The following is a 962-nucleotide window of genomic DNA, read 5'->3' as shown; positions in this document are numbered from 1 at the left end:
CTTTCTCAGTACTGCAAAGCATTCCTCCAAATCTCGTACATGTCCTTAAGCTTTCTTCGACTTTACCAGCATGTCGTCTACGTACACCTCCATATTCTTGCCAATTAAGTCACGGAACATGCCATTCACTAAACGCTGGTATGTGGCTCCTGCATTCTTCAAGCCCAATGGCATGACCTTATAACAGTACAGCCCTATGTCTGTTTGGAAACTGGTATGCTCCTCATCGGGAGGGTGCATACTAATCTGGTTGTACCCTGAGTAAGCGTCCATAAAGGACAAAGTTTCATGACTAGAGGTTGCGTCTACCAACTAATCTATTCTTGGCAAAGGAAAACAGTCCTTTGGACATGCTTTGTTCAGGTCGGTAAAGTCCACACAAGTCCTCCACTTTCCATTGGACTTGGGCACTAACACTGGGTTTGAAACCCAGGCAAGGTAATATGCTTCCCTTATAAACCCGTTTTCCTTGAGCCGCTCCACCTCCTCCTTGAGAGCCTTTGCTCGATCCTTGTCGAGAAACCTCATCTTTTGTTGCACTGCTGGATAGTTTTCGTCCATGTTGAGCACATTGCTGATCACAGTTGATGAGATACCCACCATATCCTTGTGAGACCAGGTGAAGACATCTTGATTCCTCCACAAAAATTCTACCAGCTGTGCTTTTACTTGTACTTTCATCTTTTTTCCAACCTTGACCCCTCTGGTTGGGTCATTCTCATCTATTAGAACCTCCTCTAATTCCTCGGTAGGTCCCACCTCACTTTCATAATCCCCAAAGCGAGGATCTAAGTCGATTCCCTCGCTTTGAGCAATGCCCTATTTGGTGACTTTATCACTGGATGGGGCTTGTTGTTCACTTAAACCAAGAGTGCTTTCTTGGCCAAGCTCCTCAAACATTCCTCCTCGATCGACCACGACTGTAATGCTTTGGTCGACATCCATCTCGTCTACCTCCTCTC

This window comes from Humulus lupulus, chromosome 3 (genome assembly GCF_963169125.1).
Source record: "Humulus lupulus chromosome 3, drHumLupu1.1, whole genome shotgun sequence".
NCBI classification, from domain to species: Eukaryota; Viridiplantae; Streptophyta; class Magnoliopsida; order Rosales; family Cannabaceae; genus Humulus; species Humulus lupulus.
The sequence above is the reverse complement of the archived record's forward strand: the minus strand, read 5'-3'. Positions refer to the sequence as shown.